This window comes from Panthera leo, chromosome C2, assembly GCF_018350215.1.
Source record: "Panthera leo isolate Ple1 chromosome C2, P.leo_Ple1_pat1.1, whole genome shotgun sequence".
NCBI classification, from domain to species: Eukaryota; Metazoa; Chordata; class Mammalia; order Carnivora; family Felidae; genus Panthera; species Panthera leo.
The window spans coordinates 131,420,841-131,441,713 of record NC_056687.1 but is presented as its reverse complement, the minus strand read 5'-3'; the positions used below and the strand labels follow the sequence as shown (position 1 = coordinate 131,441,713).

Genomic DNA, 20,873 nt, shown 5'->3' with positions numbered 1-20,873 from the left:
CAGAGATCGAGAGGTGGATGGTTAAATGCCACTCAGGCACCCCAAAGCTTCACAGATTCTTAACTTAGGCTGCCCATGCCTAGTAGCATCATATAATTTTCCATAATGCAAGAAGTCATTAAACAGTGTCTTGCTATAAGTGTTGTGGGATCCCTGAGCCAGACAGTCAAGAAAGAATTCTTGAGACATGGTGCAACTTATTAAGTTTATTTAAGTAGCACAGAGATAAGAGCCATGCATGGCAGACAGAGCTGCACCTTTGCTGTATGAAGTTGGTGGTTACATGCCTAATGCTCAAGTATGAGGAGATGTACAGGCAGTATTAGATCATAAATGTTTTCTTTGAATTTCTACTCGTGCAGCTACTTTCACAGAATGTCTCTGGTGTTTATCATTCAGCTGGATATTAATTAACTATTGGTGAGATGTACAGGCAGTCATAAGACCCTTTAAGAATGTAGCAACCAGTATGTATTTGATCCTTATCAGAACTATGCAGGCTGTAGATCAGCCTTCTGGGCTAAAGGTGAACATTTTTCTGCTTCTGTCCCTCATCATAAGAATAATCTAAAATCTCTTTATCTTTTTAATTCCTTCTTTTGTAGCTGTTTAGTCACTAAAATGACGTTGCAACTGAGATTTTTAATTGTTAATTTAAATTATGGAATATAATAGTTGTATATCCTCCATACTATCTAAAGCCATTATGAAGTTTTAATATTAAAAACAAAATCTTTTAATTTTTCCTTGCCCACAGTCTGGTTAATATGTAAATATAATTATAAGCTCGGAAGAAAGAAAAATTTACCACTCAGAAAGATAAGTATTCCTATACCTTTCAGTGGCTTTTAGATCCTCAGAACATGTGCTTTATATGTATTCTGCTGATTTTTCAATAAGGCATGTTAATGAACATGTCTCAATTACCTATTGAATAATCTCTCTAAAATGCCTGTCTGTAATTATTTACTCTTAGGATTATACTTTCATTTTAGCAGTAATTTCAACTCTGAGAAGATAAACCCAAGGGATTCTAGAATAGCTTCTGCTTGGCATGATTTCCCCAGTGTCCGAAGGTTAAACAAGTGAATGGATGTAGACAATGACCAATGATGTTGTAGAATAAAGCCCTTATTAATTAATGTATTCTTGAATGTCATCAAACGAGCTATGGGGCAGATATCTTAGGTTCGGGAATTAATGGCCATCAGAGTTGCAGGGTGCCCCATTGAGCTGAAAGATGCAAGAATTTAACAAAACAAATGATAAATTGTAAAAGGTAATTCAATAAACAGGGCAGCTTCTTAAATATTCTCTCATGGGTCACTGAAGAAGCATTAAGGAAATTGAAGCCAAGACGGATATTTGACTCCTGACTTTGACATTGAGGAGTGAGAAATTCTTGTGCAAAGAGCTTCCTTCACCTGTGTGAGTCCCAGCCTTGTCAGCTATGAAAAGCAATTAACAAGATCTAGTCTGCTTACCTCACATGGTTGTGAGGATTAAATTTAATTATGTACATGGAACTGTTAGGCCAACTGAAAAGCCCTAAACAAATGTGTAGTTTTGTTGGCTGTTCACTGAAAATTGATTCTCATTTCCCTAAAAGTAATACAAATTCTTTAATCAAATATGCAATCTTTACCTTTCAAAGTGCTTTTTGAGGGTTAAAATGAACAATTTAATCATTTAAACCAGGGAAGAATATATTAAGATTTTTTTTCTTTAAAAAAAAATTTTTTTTTAATGTTTATTTATTTTTGAGAGAGACAGAGGCAGAATGCGAGTGGGTTAGGGGCAGAGAGACAGGGAGACACAGAAGCAGAAGCAGGCTCCAGGCTCCGAGCTGTCAGCACAGAGCCCGACGCAGGGCTCAAACTCACGAGCTGTGAGATCGTGACCTGAGCCAAAGATGGATGCTCAACCAACTGAGCCACCCAGGCGCCCCTTAAGATATTTTTCTTAACATTATAGCTTTTTAACTGCTCTAAGTCAGAAAATAAAAACAAGTTGATGTGCAAACTTCAAAATAATAAATATTTTTGTCAAGTTTGTTTGGAAAAAAATGACCGGCATACTTCAGGAAGGTGTAAACTTAATTTTATTTTAGCAATTTCGCAGTAGAATCTATCACTAAGTAGTCATTAGCTGAATAATTAAACAAGAAAAAAAAATTAAACAAGAAAAAGCCTGATGTTAGGGCACATAACTGTATAATAAAATTTTTTTTGTTTTTAAGTTTATTTACTTTGAGAGAAAGAGAGCACAAGTGGGGGAGGAGCAGAGAGAGGGAGGGAGGGAGGGAGGGAGGGAGGGAGGGAGAGAGAGAGAGAGAGAGAGAGAATCCCAAGCAGGCTCCACACTGTCAGTGCAGAGCCCAATGCAGGGCTCGAGCTCACAAACCGTGAGATTATAACCTGAGCTGAAATCAGGAGTCCGGGGTTTAACTGACTGAACCATCCAGGCAGCCCTAAAAATTCTAAAATCTAACTAGTTTTCAAGAGTTATGTGCAGTTACATAATTTAAAAATACTCCTGATTAGTAATAAGTAAAATTTGTTAAAGGAGTTTTTGAAATTAATAGCCAATTTTTTACTAATATGCTAATGCGGAAAACTTTTAATTTAAAAAAACAGAGGGGTGCTTGGGTGGCTCATTCCGTTGAGCGTCTGAATTTGGCTCAGGTAAAGATCTGGCAGTTCGTGGGTTTGAGTCCTGCATCGGGCTCTGTGCTGACAGCTCAGAGCCTGGATCCTGCTTCTGATTCTGTGTCTCCCTCTCTCTCTGCTCCTCCCCTGCTCGTGCTGTCTCTCTCAAAAATAAATAATAAACATTAAAAAATTAAAAAACAAACCGGTAACACTCCCTTGTTCAGTTTTTTCTGACTTACATCTTGTTCTGTAACTTCCCACTGATTAACATTGCCTTTAATATTAAGTACTTTATTTAATATTTTATCATTTCATATGACATAGTACTTTGAATTCTTTTAACTTGTGTAGGAGCAGCCAAAGCATCAACCAATACATTAACCTGTTTATCTAAAGTAAACTGTTTTTTTCTCATTTAGAACTCTGTCAATTAGGATGCTTCTAGCTGCAAGTAACAGAAAATATAATTTACTATCTCATATTAAAGGAAGTCCTGTGGTAGGACAGGCTGCAGGATTGGTTGATTTGTTAGCATAATTATGTATTAAAAGACTTGGCTTCCTCAGATCACTGCTTTGTCATCTGTGGTGGTGGCTTTTCTGAAGAAGAGGGGAAAGATGGGTAATAAGGTGGCTGCAGCACTTCCAAGCATTCAGAATTATGGGGAGGGCTTGTTAAATCACAGATTGCTAAATCCAACCACCCAGAATTTCTGACTCAGTAGGTCTGAGTGGGAACTGAGAATCTGCATTGCTAATGAGTTCCCAAGTGATGCTGCTGCTCCTGGTAGTGGGGGCCACACATTGAGAAACACTAATTTAGACGAAAGATCCTGGAGGGGAATGGATGATTGAGGATCACTGGTAACATTCATTACAAGATGTCCTTTATCATTTGGAATATAACAGAGAGTTCCTTTCGCTCTCCTCATAAGGCCTGATGCCATTTCTAGTTTGTCAGCTTCCTGTTCAATATTCTACAGAGGGACAGTGCTCACTTAGAATATCAATAGTCCTATGGTTGAGGTAGCAGTTTCTTAGAAAATCATTTTGCATTCAACTGTTTGAACCAGGGATTGGTTGAGCCAGTTCAAGCCCCACGTTTGTACTTCGGCTTATTTGTTCCTGTCCTGTAGAAAGCTTTATTCCCCTTTCTTTCCAGAATCCCCATTTTCTTAATTCCCCAAATATAGAATATTTGGCAATATTAGGTTATTTCTAGTATCCTGTGAAATAGGTTACGTGAACATTGCCTTTTATAACCAAGAAAGCAAAGTTGCCTGAAGGTATATAATGTGCTGCTAATCTAATTTTCAATATATATTTTTTAAAGTTTCATTTATTTTTGAGAGAGCAAGCGAGTGGGGGAGAGAATCCCAAGCAGGCTTTGCACTGTCAGTGCTTGCAGCCTGCCGCAGGGCTCAAACCCACAAACTGGGAGGTCATTACGTGAGCTGAAAGCAAGAGCAGAACGCCTAACCAATGAGCTATCCAGGCAGCCCTGCTAATCTAATTTTCCATCTGATTGTTATTTGTAGTGATGAATTTTCTAACCTCAAGATTTAACAGTTTGCTTGTGTTGCAAAAACTCCTTCCTGCCAATTTGTAATTCTCCTTCTCTATCATCAGTCTTGCAAACCATCTTATCAAGTTGCAATTCTCCTTTCTCTGTTAGCTATTTCATAATAAACCTTTTGGTGTGGCTTCCTTATTTTGTGTAGTATGCTCAATATGAATATGGTCTGTTTGCCTGACTGTCCAGGGCTAAACTTTAGAATCCTCATAAAACCTTAGGCAATTTCTGCACTGATCACCCTCTCTAATTTATTACCATAATGGCATTTTTTGTGCCTTTTTTCTCATTTGTTCTCACATCAGGAAGCACAGTGGAGAGAGATGATTTCTGCAGGGGGCCTGGAAGGACTTGGGACAAGTTCAGGCAAAGATGCAAGCTTTGCAAAAAAATATTTGACTTCTGGAAAATGGTGGGCTAGAAAATTTCTAAGTGCAAAATGTACCATTTTGGCAGTTTGAGGAAATGCAACCTTTCCTAAGGCTCTCTCAGACCTCAGTGTGCAACACAGTAAAGAGAGATGAAAAATGTTTTTGATGAGAAATTGAGGAAGCATATAAATGGAGGGAGGAGGCCTAGGCTATTACTGCAGACACAGCAGGGGGCCAGCAGATAAAATATAGAATCTGTTTGATAGTTTCAATTAATTTATGACAACCAACCCACCTGCAAAACTTTCAAACTTAGTAGAAGATGCTGGCCAGTGCCAATTTAATGTAGTTGGCTATTCTAAGGCCTGTTGCTTAAACCTAGTCTTTAAGCAGTCTTGTCTAAGAATTAAAATTCTGTGTTTTGATCCTAAGGTAATAACTGAAGACTGTGCAGGAAATTATAACTCTTTGACTCTGTCAGGCATTGATACACATGCCATCAAAATCCAAAGCACAAGCTCAGCTGACATTTCCTTTGTGCATGGAAGCAGCCATCTCAACATTGTTATCTTTTAATTTCAATTAAACCCATGGTTACCTGGGTTCAAAATCTGGGTGTGAAATTCCATCTTCTCTGAGCACTGCTCAGGTTTTAATACTTCTTACAATGATTAGGACTTCTTGTTCAGACCAAGTTGTCCTAGCTAACCTCTTTGTGGTTTGAAGATTTAAGTTTACTTTTAAACGTTGGAAAATCCCTGAATTCTTCTTTGCTTTACAGGAAAGTAGAAGCCCATGCTTTAGTTTGATCATAGGTAGCAAGTAGCAAAGTCAAAGATGGGATTTTTTTTTTTTTAAAGGTGGAATTATGTTTATTCATTCAGCAACAAATATGTATTTATGATGACCATTTTCCAGATTACCTATTTATTCAATAGGTCTTTATTATGGTCTTTACTACAGACAAAATAGTTTTTGGCACAGAGATGAATTAGGCTGGTTTGGAAACTAGACAGAATATCTTAAAAAAACAATTTTTTTTAATGTTTATTTTTGACAGAGAGAGAGAGAGAGAGAGAGAGAGAGAGAGAGAGAGATAGAGAGACGGAGCATGAGCGGGGGAGGGGCAGAGAGAGAGGGAGACAGAATCAGAAGCAGTCTCCAGGCTCTGAGCAAGCTGTCAGCACAGAGCCTGACGCGGGGCTCGAACCCACAGACTGGGAGATCATGACCTTGAGCCGAAGTCGGATGCTCAACCGACTGAGCCACCTAGGCGCCCCATAGACAGAGTATCTTTTAAGTGGGTACATTTTTACCTCAAGATAAATCTTGGTATATTGTGTGTCTGTTTTGTGTGGAAATAGTGAAGTCCAGAGTCAACCTCTGGATATGGGACTCCAACTCACTTTGCTCTTTTTCCTTCCCTTTCTATCTTTACCTCTGCCCCCCCCCCCCACCCCTCCCCTCCAATCCAGAAGATTAGTAGTAAATACCAAAGATCCCAAATATCACCATAGGCTCAGAACGTGTTGAATGGGGAAACTGAGTCACACATAAACTTTAAAAATTAAAAGTACACTTTAAATTCTCTAGTTTCTTCCGCTCAGTTTCAGCAAGGATTTCATGTTTAGAATGCTAGCAAGGGTGGAAGCTATGCAATTTTGTGGGCTAATAAAATATTTGTAAAGTACTTGCCTATCTCTGTGCTAATAAAGCCAAAACACAGGTAGCTCATTTTTATTCTTGCTTCTAATTTTTACTCTTCCAGCACTGCTAAGACACAGAACCAAGCAGATGGATAGCAATTCTGGCAGGTGTTTGTTAGACACTTATTCTGCCTGACACTGCTTATAGTAAAAGGCTGTACTTCCCCAAGTTTGACCCTTAGCATGTCCTTTTCCCATAGGAAGAAAAATATTTCGGCTCTTCCGTTGAGTGGGTTAGCTTATAAAAATAAAGTGTCATGTCTTTAGATGCTTTTAAAATATCTACCTTGAAAAAAAATGACAACTTCTTTTCTAGCCCCTGGATACAATTCCTTAACTATTAACCTTTGGTACTTAAAACAAGGTTAAAATAGCCTTTAAAATAAAACACTGAGGAAGTATTTTGAAATAACCTTTTCCAGGTTAATTTTTACATCCCAAAAGGCCACATATTCCATTATTATCCAGGTTTATAAAAATGCCAGCTATCAAATTTCATACTGAAAACAAGATGCTCACATCCTTTGTGCAATAAGGCATAGTATAAATAAAATTAGAACACCATGACTGTTCCTTCCTCAATCTTCCCTATTTGTAACATTTCCCCCAAACAGAGATGCCTGACAAATTCTCCTTTATTGCTCATATGTGAACACTTTTTGCATCAGATACATAATTAATTTCGTAGGTTAAATATTCAGAACAGGAGTAGATTTTTAGAGCATTGATTCACAAAGAAGAAATAAGAGGGAACTTGAACATAATACATTTCATTGCCATTAATCTCATTCTAGCTAAGAGTCAATGCTTTTGCTTGTTTCTCTGTATAATAATCTTATATTTTTATAGTGCCTATAATTTACAACCTACCTTCACTTTATCAGATCCTCACAACAATCTTTTGAGGGATAGAAGGATAGTTATTATGCCTACATCTGTATCTAAAATATCATTCTATGTATGTATATTGTGCAGTGTACCTATAGTTTAGTCCCCTTCCCCCAAGATGAGGAGGTAGAGATTGCTACACAAAAGTCTCATGGCAGGTTAGCTGGTCATAGGAATAAACGCTGGGAAAAGGAAGAGGTTTCCGAGGCTCATGGCTAAAGCATTCCCCACTGCTCTGGCTTGAATAGTGTTAATACATGCTGTCTTTCATATACATAGGAAGTCAAAGTTGGTGCTACTGATGTTGGCTAGTTTGGTGGAAGAGGTGTTCAGACACAGAACAGAACATCACTGTGAAGATGTGTTGATGAGGTTGAAAGATCTGCTGAGTGGTTGAACCAGCTATCCTTTAAGGCTTTTTGCTGCTCTCAAGCCCAGGAATTTGTGAGATGACTAACGGTGGAATTAGAATGCAATATATAACACTTCTTCTGGACAAAGCCGGTTTTATCCAGTTTCTTTTTTACCTTAGCAATAGGAACAATGGCCTTCACAATTTAGGCAACCAAAAAGTAAAATTTCCGTGTCAGCTACTTTGGGTGTAAGGCATGGGGTGATACATCCTTTGGGGAGTTAATTATGAATTTAGTGTTAATGCTGGGGTATTGGAGTACACAACAGATAATTCTGAAGTTACCTCAGATAAAATGTCTGAGCTAACTAAAGAAACCCAATATCAAATTCTGTACTGTGAAATTACCCTCTTTGTAAGATCATATGTTCATATTAAATAATGTCTACTTTTACAGTTTCTACTTTAGATGCTAATGTTTTTGGTAGTATGCTGTGCTGTCAAGGTCCAATAAGTATAGTAACTAATAATCATTACAAATCGTTTACAACATTGAGCAAGAGATAGCACATTCATCGTTGCACAAATGAGACTTATAACACCACCGGGTAGACAAAATTCACTAACCATGTAAGCCAAAGGTGTGTCATAGATAGTAACTCTGAGACTAGAAACTGGTTCATCCTAATTTTTATGGTTTGTTTTGGAATTTAAAAGTGACTTCGTTGAATAAAATTTCAATGTTTCTTAATTGAAAAGTAAATCTAGAAAACTGTCCAGGACTTTTGATCCTAGACTAGTTTCACTTACTTGGGATTAATCAGGGAAGACAGGCAACCCGGTCCATTTGCTTATTTTGACGTTGAACATGTGGTCAGAGAACATACTGGGAAGTGTCACAGGACCTGAGATAAGGGGCAAGTTTTTAAAGAGAATACGTGTTGATGGAGAGAAATATCTCTAGCACACAAGGGAGGACTTTTCTTCTGCGGTCTCTAGACAGTTCTTTGTGGAGGATGCGGTCGAACTCAGCAGGTGTAGCCCTGCCCTCTAGTGGATTTGGGTGCGAGAGGGCTTCAGTTTAGTTTCCTGTGCCTGGTTTACTAAGGTTTAGTAACATCAACCATCTATAAAAATCACTTATTGGGGGATCTGGATTAGATGCTGGCAAAAAAACACAGCCAGTGGCCGAAGGCAACGCCCGTTCTTCGGCTTCTATCTCTGGACGCTCAATTTCTAGTTGTTCCAATCTTTCGAGTTCCACACACTTGAAATGAGTAAAAAAGGCTGAGCCCTCCCTTGAGCTCTGGGGCTGATCCTTGCCTCTCATTACATACAGGCACCGAAGCAGATCCCTTATCGGGACAGAACTTTGGGAAGTCGCCCGGCGATGACCTCCTCCCGCAGCCAGAGCAAAGAGGCCGTGCAGGGGTCTGCAAGTGAGGGTGGGAAGTACCAGTGAGAACACCAGAGTCTCTCTGCGTTCGCCCCTTCCCTCGGAGGTCCTCGCGTCGTCTGCCGAGATTGTGACGGCCACCCCGACGGGAGGGGCTTCCTAAGTCGCCTTTGTTGAGGGAGCTCAAATACCTCCGGGACGGGGAGCATGCTCGAGCCTGCCCGCTTGGCCCGACCCCACGGCTGCCTCTTGAGAATGTGTGGCCGGGGCTGGGGAGCGGGCGGGTCTCCGACCCTCGCGCCCAGTGGGTGCGTAGAAACGGGCGGGCACCGTTCCCGGGGGTCAGCGAGGAATCTCCACAAGGCAGGTAGGGCCAGGGCGGGCCACCGGCCCCGCACGCCCTCCTCCGGTAGCGCTCCGCACCCAACCAGAGCCCTTTCGGGGCGGACCGCTCGGCCTTCGCTTCATTTCCGCCGTCTGCGCCTGTGCGTGCCAGTACGCGTGCGCGCCCTCCTCTCGCAGCGGAAGTAGTAGCGACAAAGCTCGGTCCACGGCGGGCCCGGGAGTGCGGGGCGTGCTGGGGCGGGGGGCGGCGGGGAGGGGCCGAGCGCAGGAGGCGGAGGCGGGAGCAGACCAGCGCGGCCGCGCCGAGCCGGCCGGGCCGACCGTGACGGGTCCCCTCACCTCCTCTCCTTTCCCCTCCCCGACCGCCCTCCCGTTCGCTCCTTCCTCACGCCGGGAGTAGGCTCCCGCCTGGCGCCGCCGCTCGGCGAGCCACTCCTCTTCGCCCCAGGCGCGCGGGGCGCTCCCGCGAGCCCCGCGGGTGAGTCCCCGCAGCCCGGAGGAAGGGAGTCTGGGGCTTTGGGAGGGCACCAGTATTACCTATTGCTTCCCATTTCCAGAAACTTCCAGGTCCTAAGGGAAGGGGCATCTGGGGATACCCCGGCTTGGGAGTGTCTCTAGGGCGCCGCCCCGCCGGCGTGAGCTGGGGGCGTTGCGGGCGATCGAGGGGGTGGGCGCGCGATCTGGGGGCTCCTGAGGTGGTGGCGGGGCGGGGGTCCCCCTCCTCGCCCTCTCTGTCGTCAGCGCCGCTTCTCCTGGTTTCTCTTGCAGATGCTGCTGCTAGGGGTGGTGGGAGCAGCCGTGGGACGTGTGGCCGGGAGAGGGGGTGACAGCCTGGGATTCCGGGGGCTTCTCTTCCTTGTCCCCTTCTGCTCTCTATTCCCAGTGTGGCCACGGCTGACACTAAAGACTTTGTAGCCATCAACCCAAGTGCAGTTTCGATGGAAAATGAAGGTAAAGGCCCCTGGCAGACGGGTTGCACCGCGGAGTTGAGGGTGTGGTGGTTTGCTTTTAGTTGCCTGTTTGCACCTTTTTATTTTCCAGATTTTGTTTTATTTTTCCTTTGTGAAGTCTACAAGGAATTACTTTCTTAGGATACTCGCTTTTATTTTGGAACAGGGCATTTCGGGATTCGAGGTGCTGTGGGCTGACTGAGCTTTATTCTGCTTTCCTGAGAAAGCTACTGTCTTTAGCTTAGGGAATGGAAGGGAAGTTTTCATTTCAGATAGCATCTGTGCTTGTTTAAATAGCTATTTGAAAGGAATCACTGGAAGGGAAGTGGAAATGGAGAGGGAAGGGATGGACTGCATCTCTGTATTTGCATATCAAGACTTGATAATGGTCTGTGACTGGATTCGCTTGTAAGAACGAAAACAGTTTTTTATTAACGCAGATTTGTTTTTCAGCTCTCACACACACACACACACACACACACAGACACAACTCTGAATTTAATGGAATGTTACGAGGTGATTTCCTTTCTTGAAGTTCCTCCCTATTTCAAAGCATCATTTAGGAAGGAGGTTGATGGTAGAATCTGTCCACTACACTTTGGACCACTAAATTATCATTCACATGTTACTTGATTCCTTTGGCCTCATTAAAATATTTAATCCTTTTCATTGCACGCACTGGTTGTTTTTCAAAAGCATCGAACAGCTCTGGATATTGTTTTTTTCCTTCTGAAACAACCACACTTATTCTCTGGATGGTCTTGTGTGCGTTAGCCTTTTTTTCCCTCCCCCTGTCTGCAAGATGCTATAAAAGATACTTATAGATTACAGTGTGTCCTCTTGTATCCTTTGGTTTTTAAAATCTGTATCTGGTACAAAGGAGGTGCAGTGGAGCTTACTGGTTGCTTCCTCACTTGTTTTTTCGTTATTTGAGAATGTAAGCTTGATTGTCGTAAGTAGGACCGGTAGTTTAGAATAGATGTTTCTTATACACATAATCTGTTTTGCTGCCTGAGACCCCTGGGATATGTGGGAAATAAGAGAGTCACGATTATATTGCTCAGTTTTACTCTGGATGGATAACTGGTGGAAGACATTTTCTGAAATACCAAAGTACCTAACTGCAGAGGAGTTATACTGTCTAATTGGGTCTTTAGAAGCAGCATTTGAAAGCAGTAATGTTTTTGTCTGGTGGTATGGACGAATCACTTTTCTGAGGCTTTCTCTTATTTGTTTTTTGGTTTACAGATTTCAGAAAGGCAAATCCTTTCTTCACAAGAGACAAAGAATATTAAATGCATTCATTCATGTACCTGTTTCTTGGTAGTTGTATTTTAAATAACATCTGTATCTTGAACTTCTGCTTTCAGAATGTTAACAGATTTAAGAGAGTAGCCTAAAGTAGGTGTATTCTTAGATGTTGCTTTTGTTTCTTCATCTCTTAGGAAAAGGAGCATGACTAATAAAGATGACTCTCATATTGTCTATTGACGTGAGGGAGTGGTTGTGAGATGGGAGCATGGTGCATGCTTGTGTCTGACTGAGTGTATTATGTGGCTTCATAATAAAAGATTATACAGTTCTTAAAAACTTAAAGGGTTTTTTTTTTTTTTTTTTTTTTTGCCTCATAATAATCAAGAGGCCATTTTTGGCAGTTTCTCATTACCATAAAAATTTTTTTCATAGTTAAACATCTTTAAGGAGAATTTGTATAAATCTAGAGTTTTCAGTGGGCTATTTTGAAATACATAGAATATCATTGCTTTCCTTTTTTATGGTTAGTATCTTCCCTTGACATGGTGTAGTAACATCTTGGGAGTGTGAAAAAAAAGTGGATTCAAATCATGCCTTAACCCGTAAAAGTTGTGTGACTTTAAGCAGATTACAGTTGACCCTTGAACAAAGTGCTGTTTAAGGGTGCCATCCCCCCCCAGTTAAAAATGTACTATAACTTTTGACTCCCCCAGAACTTAACTACTAACAGCTTATTGTTGGCTGGAAGTCATACTGATAATAAGGTTGATTAACACAGTATATACTGTATTCTTACAAGAAAGTAAGCTAGAGAAACAAGAATGTTAAGAGAATTAAAAGGAAGAGAAAATACATTCACATTACTGTATAAAATCTACATGTAAGTGGACACATGCGGTTCAAACCTGGGTTCAGTGGTCAACTGTATTTCACCTTTTTTAGCCTCTGTTTCCTCATCTATAAATTAGAACTGATGATACTTAGCTTACATAGTTAAGATGGTAAAATCAGAAACCTCTAGGGAGAGAAGAAGGTATTTAAGAGCATGCACTGCGGAGCTTGGCAAACTGACTTGAATGCCAAATCCCCACTTAGCATAATTTGGCCTTGTGCAAATTATTAAAGCTTTTTGTACTTCAGTTTCTTCATCTATAAAATAAGGGTATTGATAAAACCTACCATATGAGGTTATAAACATTTAGAACAATATCTGACATATCATAAGTGCTCAATAAATAATTGTTATAAATAGCCTAACCCAGTGTTTGTCCGCTAGTATGCCATCTGGCATTAATGTTGTCATAAGAGTTGAATGTTGAGAGGAAGAGTAGTAGTGGCTCTGTGAAGTTGCCATTATTAGTTAGGGGATGGGTGAGTTAAGTACAGGATTTTCTACAGTGTTATAGCTTTAATTCTGTAGAGAAAGTTGGGGCTCCAGCAAGAAACCAGGGGCCAGTGTGGAAGGAGACAGGTTTGGATTTGAATCCTGATTGGTAACATTTTCCTCTTCTAAAAAAAAAATCTGATGAGTTACTATGCTTCTGAGTTTTCCCATCTGTAAATGGGATAGGGCATGCCGTCTTGGAGGTTTGATGTGAGGAATAAATGAAGCCTGGTAGGTGAAGTGCCCAGAATGATGGTTGACATATGGTTAGCATGCATGAGTGATTGACTCCTCTAGTTGGTATGTAGATAAATTACATCTCTAGGAATGTATAGGGAAGAATTGATGGTGGCTCCCAGAGGCCACTAGCATGGAGGTTCTTAGGTAGTGTGCATTGTCTACAATGGTTGTTGGGGGAATGACTTCATCCTTGTGGTTCCTTTCGACAATGGTGGTAAATTTTCTTTGGCACTTCAGTTTCAATTCTTCTGGACCTTTATCCCATGTCTCATTTAAATTGTATCAGCAAAGCTTAACCGGTTTTGAGCCTTAGCTTCCAGGATGCTTCCTGAATATTTCCTGCCAGTCACTGGAGGTACTTGAAGTGTTAATTTCCTGGAGTTTCAGAGATTGGTCCTAGACATCTATTTGTAGAACTCCTTTTGCATGTTTGAAACTCTTTGCATGTTTATTTTGAATTTAAACAGATACCACCTAGGAGTTTGAGATGTACAGGTAAATGGCTCTTTTCCTGATTTAAAAAAAAATTAATTATTTGTGTTTAAAAGAATGGCTTATTAGAAAAGATATTTCTAGCTGGAGAATTTTGCAAATAGTTTCTTTTTCCCACTAATGGATTTTTTTCTTTTGAATAAATTTGGTCTTTTTCATAGAAAAATATAAACTTAATGTACAGGAAACTAATAGAGCCTTAAATATTTCTTTGACTAGTGGATAGAAATGTAATAATCTTCAAGATTTCAGACATGTTTATAGCTATAGGCAGGGCTGGTATAGGTCTAGAATAAATTCCTTTGATCTCTTTGGATAGCATTTGAAAATGATAGTATGTTTATTTACTCGTTACTTTAAAAATAGTTTTTGGTCAAATTGTTAATCATCTAAGAATGCCTCAAGAAAAGATTGTATGTTAGGATAAGGATAGTTGGAGGAACTGCCAGTAAAACAGACGGGAAACCACCTTAATTGCCTTCCTGTAACTAGAAATAGGAAGCCAGGTTATAAAAATATTTTATACCTTTAGGTGTGGAAAACATAATTTTGTTTGCACTTTTGTCAATAAAGTAATATTCTTAATATTTCTAGAAAAGAGTCGAAACTGAAAGAGATTTATTTATATAACAGCATCTTATAAAATGTAGTAATTTAACCCAGAGAAAGGATGCTACACAGATTATTCGTAAGCAGTAGCTTTCTGACAGTTGAATTCTAAATACTTGATTTGTTTTAATGTTTTTATCATTCATTTAATGTCAGCGGAATTGAACTGTTAACTGCAGCAGTATCAATCAAAATAGTCTCCTAGGAATATACCCCTTGAGGCTCAAGGTTGATTTTCTTTTGAGATCTTGGTTAACCATAATATGTTTAACAAGGTTGTATTTTGTTCTAAAGCTGGAAAGAATACTATAGCTTGATGGTAAAGTTAGCTGGTGTGAATTTTAAATTACAGTGTTGTTACTTGTAGCATCTTAACTCTTAAGGGTCAGTTCAAAAGGTCCGCCCATATTTACTTTGTTAAAAGACACATTCTTTTTATAGTGATTTCAGGAGTCACTTGTGACAAGGTTATCTTTATGATTTTCATATGGACAAGTGTTGGTAAAAGGTAGTAAAGTAAAAACTGATTGGGGGAGCTCTAGATTAATGCCATCCTGTTGTACAGGAAAGGATTTCTCTGAAAAGAAATGGGAGGCTAAGTTCACATTGCATTTCCTTTTGAATTTTTATGGCTGGTATTTATATGCATTTGCTAATTATGTCTTCCATCTTCAGGCTTTTGAGTTACTGTTGACAAAGGCATACATCTTAGAATTACAAGGAAATTACTCAAATTGTGTTGAATTAGATTGATTTAGGCTAAGCTTATTGGATACATTTAGAAGAAATTTGAGTGAAATGTTTTAAGGATATCATATCATAGGTTATAGACAGAAAGAAAGTAATAGAAAGTAATAGTGTAGGTCAAAAGCATCACATTAAGATGGCTGTAACTGGGCATATAATTCAAGTTCAATCCCTGCTTTTTCTTTCTGCTTCAGGTAATAGGGAATGTGTGAATTGGAATTATTTAATATTACCTGTTAATTATAATTGCTTAATTAAGGCATTGATCCTTTCATAAAGGTGCTGTCTTAAACTGGTGCCCCCCAAGAGGACATGCATGATGTGTCTTTATTCTTTCTGGAAACTCTGAGACATTGAGACATCCTTGTAGAAATTATTGTCACTTATTTATTTACTTAAAATGAACAACCTGACAAAGTTGGAATTGCAGTAGGATCCTCACACTAAATATATTTGCCACTTTATAGGCAAACTCAAATAATAATGGAAGAGAAATATTCAGGATGTCAGCCATCCTAATTTTCTTGAATATTGCTTTTTAAAAACTGTGAAGTATAAATTAAAACTTTTGACTAGGTTGTGAATTTCAGATATTGGATTTAAAGTTATCTTGATTTTGGGATCTTAAAGTTAAAAAACATAAAGCATTTCCTAATGATCATTAATGCAATAAAATTCTGTTCCCTGCTTAAGGGAGAGATAAACTTTAGAACAGGTCTTGGATTTCCTCTCATCTTAAATCAAATGCAGTATAAATAAGCCTCTTGTTGCTGTATATTCATGTATGTTGTGAATATATCTTTATGTGCCTTTGCAGTTATTTCACCAGATATTGTTTGACCATCTAGACTTTTCATAGTGGAATGTTTGCTTTACCCACCTTCATCGGAGTTTATATATTGGGAGAGGCAGAAAGGCTAGTTGGATCAAACTTTCTCTGGGAATCACCTCCCTCCTCTTTGCTGAATGTCAATTGTACATTCCCTAAGAACCGGCAAAAGCCATTCATGGCACAAGTGCCAGAAATAGCACGCAAACCACTTTTTAATGGCATGCAAAACAATCTCTGCTATGTTCTTTTCTTAATGCTTGTCAGGGTTTGCTATTTACTGAGAGTTGACATCTGACTGTGAAAGTGTCCATGATCAGATGGGAAATTCCAGTTTCTGTTCCCACTCCAGAAAAAGAGGGTGTGGTCTTTGCCCACCGCTGTTTGAGGTCTGCCAGCCCCCTACCCTTAGAGGTAGTTCAGTTATGAACTTGATGTATATCCTTCATTCGTTTGAGGGACCAAGAGAGATTGGTTCCTTCTGATCTGTTGGTAGGAAAATAGAGGGGAGATGGGCTTGTGTCTATATTAGAAGGATGGAAATGGAGAGTGGGGATGGATGAAAGAGACATTTTACTCTTAGGAAAACCCAGCACAACTTGGGTAGTAACTAGATACAGGAAATAAAGAAGAAGGTTGAGTCACATGAGTCCAGGCTGTTAAGCCAGCCTAAATGGGTGAGTGGAGGGAGGTACCACTTGGAGGAGTTAGCTGAGTTGGGGACAGGCCAAGCAGAGTATTGAACACCAGTTGGGCTCGAAGACCAGGGCTCAAAGTGAGCTCTTGAGGGCAAAGACCTTCAGTTGTCCCTAATTCATCTTGAATAGAATTTGGCATGTGGCCGTTGTCCATTGAATGAAAGTGCTGGCTTCTTCAGTTTAACTTAGTGGTTCTCATTTGGGGGTGATTTTGCCCTCCAGGGACATTTGGCCATGTCTAGAGATATTTTGATTACAACTAGGGGGGTGCTACTGGCATCCAGTGGGTAGAGGCCAGGGATGCTGGTAAACATCCTACTGTATACAAGATAGTCCCTTCTACCTCCACCCCCCAACAAAGAATTATCAGGCCTCAAATGTCAGTGGTGCTGAGGTCGAGAAAAATTGTTTCAACCAGACGCCAGGAAGTTAACTCTTCTAAGCCTTGGTTTCCTCACTTGTAAAGGGGTGATGGTGACTCTACTTCAGGCTTGTTAGGATTAAATAGGGCAAGGTGTATAAGTGCCTGGCATGAAAGGGCTGCTCAGCAAATGCCAATTTTCCTTACTTTGGTTCATGAATAAGATACGAAGAAATTATTTTTGTCATTTGTCTATAAAACAACTTCTAATATCAGGGCTTCTTTTTTTTTTTATTTAAAAAAAAATTTTTTTTTTAACGTTTATTTATTTTTGAGACAGTGAGAGACAGAGCACGAACGGGGGAGGGTCAGAGAGAGGGAGACACAGAATCTGAAACAGGCTCCAGGCTCCGAGCTGTCAGCACAGAGCCCAATGCGGGGCTTGAACTCACGGACCGTGAGATCATGACTTGAGCTGAAGTCGGCCGCTTAACCGACTGAGCCACCCAGGCGCCCCAAATATCAGGGCTTCTTATATTTTTCTGAGAGATGAGTGGAATGCCTGGAAAACCTATAGTAGCTTTTATAATCTTAATGATTCTGTCATGTTTGCATCACATTATGATTGTGGCGTTTGAGTACTTCATGATTTGTAATTAGCAGTAGGTAAAAATATTGAAATTTGGATTAAAAGTTTTACCTACTAATCAGTGAGGTTAAACTCATAATTTCACTTGCTCTAAGACCTTTTACTGTTTGAAAGCAATTTTACTGTTCTTTGAAATCAAGGCTGAAGTGTTGGGAGTTGACTTCTTATGGAAAATGCCAGACCTGTGTCTATAATGTCCTTTCCCTTTTTACCTATTTATAATATTTCAAATAGACTCCTCTCTGAAGTCAGAACTGTTCCTCAGATTTATTTATTAAGGTCTTCATTAGGTGGCTTTTTTTTGTATAAGTACCTTTTCACTTTTTTTTTTTAAGTTTATTTATTTATTTTGAGAGACACACACACACACACACACACACACACACACACACAGCATGAGTGGGGGAGGGGCAGAGGGAGAAGAAGAGAGAGAGAATCCTAAGCAGGCTCCATGCCGCCAGTGCAGAGCCTGACATGGGGCTCAAACTCAAGAAACCGTGAGATCATGACCTGAGCTGAAACCAAAAGTCAGACGCTTAACCGACTGAGCCACCCAGTTGTCCCACTTTTTACTGTTTTGTAAAGTTGAAGACATTACCACTAGCTCTCTCATGCTAGCGACAGAATACATATATTTACAATTCTAATACAAGGACCATAACCTTGAAAATGCATCTAGCCATAGCTTCACCATGTTTACATATACGTAGTTGTGTAGCATTCTCATTTTTAAGTAGTTCTTTGTTGGTGTCTCTTTCTTTTTAGGAAAAAATTGGTTTTGTGTCCCTATACTTTAACATCCCCATATAACATGAGATTAATTGGGGCACCTGGGTGGTGCAGTCGGTTAAGTGTCTGACTCTTCAGCTCAGCTCAGGTCATGATCTCAGTTTGTGAGTTTGAGCCTTGCATCAGGCTCTGCGCTGATGGCTCAGAGCTTGCTTGGGATTCTGTCTGTCCCTCTCTTTGCTCCTCCCCAGCTTGTGTGCGTGCTCTCTCTCTCTTTCAAAATAAATAAACTTAAAAAAATATGAGATTAATAGATAAAGGTGTTTGAGTTTATTGAACTATTTGTTGGACTCTTACTAGTTTTTCTTGTATGGCAGTGGAATTTATAAATAACATTCTTCCTGTTTCTCATATTAAACTAAGATGATTTAAACAACATTCATTAAATAGTTGGTTAGAAAAATTAAATAACTTGAGGAAAACCACTTAAAATGGAAAATAATGTATAAGTGATAATAGAGTACATTTTGTGGCAGCAGAAAAATTTTCATTCAACTTAAACCTGTAGGATTCAAAGTTGGTAGCTTTTTTTTTTTTTAAGTTTATTTATTTATTTTTGGGAGGGGGAGAGAATGAGTAGAAGAGGGGCAGAGAGAGAGGGAGAGAGAGAGAATCCCAAGCAGGCTCCACACTGGTAGTGCAGAGTCCAATGCAGGGCTCGAAATCCTGAACTGTGAGATCGTGATATGAGCTGAAGTTGGACACTTAACTGACTGAGCCATCCAGGCACCCCAAAGTTGATAGTTTTTGATGATACTAAATTGTATCTGACCACAACTTGCTTTTAATGGCTTACATAGTTCTCTGTTGTACCTGTAGCCATTTAGGTCCATTAAGTATAGGGTGTGAAGGATGCTGCAGTCATGTCTTTGATTTCATAAGGGTTTGGTTGCCATAGCCTGTAAAATTAAGCCTACCAGTTAACTGCTATGTGAAAAGAATGCCATTGGCCATATGGAGGAACTAGGAGACGGAATGAAGGAATCAACCATGTTTCCACAGTCAAATTACTGGCTAGTACAAGTTTATTATTGTTTTTTTTTATTCTGATATTACTAGTAAAATAATTGTTGCTAGCTAAAAGCTTTAAAAAACTGTAGCTGCATGTTTAGTGTAAGGTAACAACGAAATGGACAGATGTTGGGGCGCCTGGGTGGCTCAGTCGGTTGAGTCTGACTCCTCTGATTTCTACTCAGGTCATGATCTTGTAATTCATGGTATCAAGCCCCATGTTGGACTCTGTGCTGAGCATGGAGCCTGCTTGGGATTCTCTCCCTCTCTCTCTCCCCTGCTCACTTGTGTGCACTTGTGCTCTCTCACAAGGAATAAACATTAAAAAAAAGGACAGATTTTTAAAAATACATAGATGATATTATACCTCTTCTCCAATCTTTGTACCAAATTTGTTTCAGAACTTGGAATAATTTCTACAAACTAATATATCAGTATATGGAGTATCATGCCCACCTTTTAGTCAAAAAAAAAAAAAAAAAAAAACCAACAAATTCTTCCCATGTGTAATTATCTGTTGTTAAAGTGTTGTTTGTTTAACTTCTAATTATAGAAGAAAGATTTGCTTTACTTTCAGAGATGTTTCTAAAATCTTTTAAACTTTTTAACTGAAATAATTTTAGACTTACATCAAAGATGCAAAATTTGTATAGTTTTCATTAACCCTTTTCCAAATTTCCTTTAGTGTTAGCATCTTATATAATCATAGTGCAATGATCAAAACCAAGAAATTCACATTTATAAGCTATCCTTTTTCTGGTCTGAGATCCAATTCTGGATTCCACCTTGCATTTAGTTTATTATATCTTTTTAGTCTTCCATCTATAAAATTCTCTGGTCTTTTTTTCTCATCATGACACTTTCAAAGAGTACTTCTCAGGTATTTTTTTAGAATGGCCCTCAATTTGATTTGTCTGGTGTTTACTCATGATTAGTATGTCTTATGCCTGATCATGTTGACTATAATTAAGGTTAAGGTGGTATCTACCAGGTTTCTCCACTGTAAGGTTACTGCTTTTCTTTTGTAATTAATAATGAATGTAATATTTTCTTAGTAATGTAATCATTTCTTTGTAATTAGTACTTTCCTCTTGTGAGGAGGTGCTTTGGAACTGCAGGTATCTTGCATCTCATCATATGTTTCATGGGTCAATTTTTGCATCTATCAGTGTTACTTGCTGGCCTCCATTACTACTACTATGTTTGCTTAATGATGCTTTTGTTTTTTTCATCCCTTCTGTATTTATTAATTGGATTTCTTTTTTTTTTTTTTTAACATTTATCTATTTTTGAGAGTGAGTGATTGAGAGGGTGAGGGAGAGAGAGGGAGAGAGAATCCCAAGCAGGTTCCTCACTCTCAGTGCAGAGCCCAACGAGGGGCTCAATCTCATGAACTGTGAGATCCTAACCTAAGCCAAGATTAAGAGTTGGATGCTTAACCAACCGAGCCACACAGGTGCCCCATATTAACTGGATTTCTGCTAAGGAAGAACTGTCCCTTTTCTTCCATTTATTATCCAATTATTTATTTACATGGATTTATGGATATTTATTTTACAGTGTAGGTTAAAATTTAGTA

The 20,873-nt window shown here is 39.5% G+C and overlaps 2 protein-coding genes across 6 annotated transcripts in view; one reads left to right on the top strand and one right to left on the bottom strand.

The window, feature by feature from the left end:
• The window catches only part of PIK3R4 (phosphoinositide-3-kinase regulatory subunit 4), a 201,913-nt gene extending 192,629 nt beyond the window's left edge, over positions 1-9,284 (bottom strand). For all 4 annotated transcript variants that reach the window (XM_042954473.1, XM_042954474.1, XM_042954476.1 and 1 more), the window contains exon 1: positions 8,351-9,284. The gene's annotated coding sequence lies outside the window, so the exon portion shown is untranslated. The remainder of the gene's footprint in view (positions 1-8,350) is intronic.
• Positions 1-20,873, top strand: part of ATP2C1 (ATPase secretory pathway Ca2+ transporting 1) — a 170,225-nt gene that overhangs the window by 25,713 nt on the left and 123,639 nt on the right. The gene's annotated exons all lie outside the window — the stretch shown is intronic.